Here is a 2,408-nt window from a genome sequence, read left to right as displayed (position 1 = left end):
TTTCCTGTGTTATCTTTTGTATCTTCCAGTCTCACGGCAAATCTCTGTAGAATATCACTTTATGTTGATAACTGGCAAATTACTAGTAATTCTTATTCAATTTTGTAGCATTAAAATATATATTTTTTAATATTTATTGATAGACACCAAATGAACTGTATCTCTTTACACATCTATTCCAGGTCACTAGATTGTAAAGTGTTGATAAACATGATACATTTAAAGCACAGATCGTTCTGTGTTACACATTGTTACAGCGTGCTTTGCTGATACGATAGAGGAACTGAATGTGTAGATGTCAAACTGCCTGAGGAATGGATCCAGCCTCTTGCAGCCACAGACACAGCTGATGTAGAGGAATGTTTGTTAAACCCTATGGGACCATTTTCTAATGTCACTTGTCGTTTTTTTTTTTGCAGTATTTGACATACCGCATAGGCTGATGCACAGCAAATTCAACGTTTCATGTAGTTGCCTGTGAAAATAAAAATGCATTCTCTGCCTTATATTTCAGTGAAGAAGTCTGTCTTCATATTGAGTTACAGTGCAGCTAGAGACGTAGGGGTGGGATGCACTGACTGGCTGATTCAGAAGCCCAGGATCATGTAAGCGATGGTGGGATGCACTGACTGGCTGATTCAGAAGCCCAGGATCATGTAAGCGATGGTGGGATGCACTGACTAGCTGATTCAGAAGCCCAGGATCATGTAAGCGATGGTGGGATGCACTGACTGGCTGATTCAGAAGCCCAGGATCATGTAAGCGATGGTGGGATGCACTGACTGGCTGATTCAGAAGCCCAGGATCATGTAAGCGATGGTGGGATGCACTGACTGGCTGATTCAGAAGCCCAGGATCATGTAAGCGATGGTGGGATGCACTGACTGGCTGATTCAGAAGCCCAGGATCATGTAAGCGATGGTGGTATAGTGCTGAGCATAGCTGCCTTCCAAGCAGTTGACCCGGGTTCGATTCCCGGCCATCGCAGCAAGTATTTCTTAACACATTTTTTATTTTCTTGATGAAAAATGTACTCGTGAAAGGTGTTAGCAAAAGAATAATCTTTATATAGAGTCTTGTTTTGTAAAACTCAAGGTGAACTTATTAGTAACTATCACTGAAGACTACACATCCCAGCATGCCTGAGGAGCCAAGAGGTGACTTTGCAGAGAGATTTATGCCAGAAAGTACAAGTGCCGGAGTGCGGCCAGCGAGAAGAAAGGCACGCGTATTGCCGGGACTGCGGTCTTACTAAGCTGAGCCAATGGAGGGATAATGGCTTTGTAGCCGAGCCCTCTGAACCTGCCAGGGAGGATGAGAGTCATTGATAAAGGGACCAGTGTGGAGAAGGTTGCTGCAGAAGGCAAAATCTTATAGGGAAAGCAGCAAGTGAGAGCTGCCAGTCTTGCAGAGAAAGCTTCCAGTCTTGCCAACAAAGCTGCCGATTTAACAGGGAGAGCTGCCAGGTTACTAGAGAGGGCTGCCAGAATCACAGAGAGAGAACTGCTATTCCCAGAGGGGAATCTATCGTTGCCAGAGAGCAAGCTGTCAGTGATGGAGAGTAAGCTGCCAGGAGAGTCCACATCCTGTCTGGAGGTCCAGAGGTAGGCCATGTCCGGTACTGAGGTTCAGAGGGAGGCCATGTTGTTTGCAGAGTTTCCAGAGTTATTCAAGTCATTTCAGGTGCCTGCTTTTGCTACTACTTGTACTTGTGGAAAGTCACTGGAGACCCATCCAGGCCTTTGATGCATATTTCAAGAACCCACCAGGATTCTAGAACTGCTCAGTGTCCACGGCAAGTATGAATAACCAACAACATGCTGCATAGCACCATACATGGGGCTAATCTTAAGTACCGTGTGAGCTAGAGCTGTATTTTTTATTGTTATAAAGATTGCTGTCCACATTATTGTCTTCTTCCTATTATAAATTATTATAGTTGCTAGGACTACTAGTGATATTATTGTATTCTCATTAATAACAAGTAATATTGTTGGGGCGACAACCCCATCACCTTCTACAAGAAGATTATCTTCATATTATAGATGTAGTGATCCTCATCACTACAAGCTGCTAGCTCACCTTTTACTAACCCTGATAATGGGGTAGGCTAGGTACACACGGGAGGCCTTTCAGCCAATTCGTCGGGCCAATCACTTGATAAACCACCGCTCGGCCCCATATCGCGTTAATGTGTATACTCATACGATGAACGACAGTCGTACCAAAGATTCATTTGGTTGGTCATACTCTTTAATAATCTCGCTCCAATCACCCTCCGATCCTGCAGTGTGTATGCACTCACAATCACGATCTCCATAGAGTTTACAGTGTCATGGGGGTATATTTACTAAAGTGCGGGTTTGAAAAAGTGGAGACGTTGCCTATAGCAACCAATCAGATTCTAG

At 44.1% G+C, this 2,408-nt stretch overlaps 1 non-coding gene across 1 annotated transcript; it reads left to right on the top strand.

The window, feature by feature from the left end:
* Positions 1-915: 915 nt before the first annotated feature.
* On the top strand, positions 916-987 carry TRNAG-UCC (transfer RNA glycine (anticodon UCC)). The gene has a single exon. It is a non-coding gene; the product is annotated as a tRNA-Gly (tRNA).
* The last annotated feature ends 1,421 nt before the right edge of the window (positions 988-2,408 follow it).

The sequence above is a fragment of the Mixophyes fleayi genome, chromosome 12 (assembly GCF_038048845.1).
Source record: "Mixophyes fleayi isolate aMixFle1 chromosome 12, aMixFle1.hap1, whole genome shotgun sequence".
NCBI classification, from domain to species: domain Eukaryota; kingdom Metazoa; phylum Chordata; class Amphibia; order Anura; family Limnodynastidae; genus Mixophyes; species Mixophyes fleayi.
The sequence above is the reverse complement of the archived record's forward strand: the minus strand, read 5'-3'. Positions and strand labels throughout refer to the sequence as shown.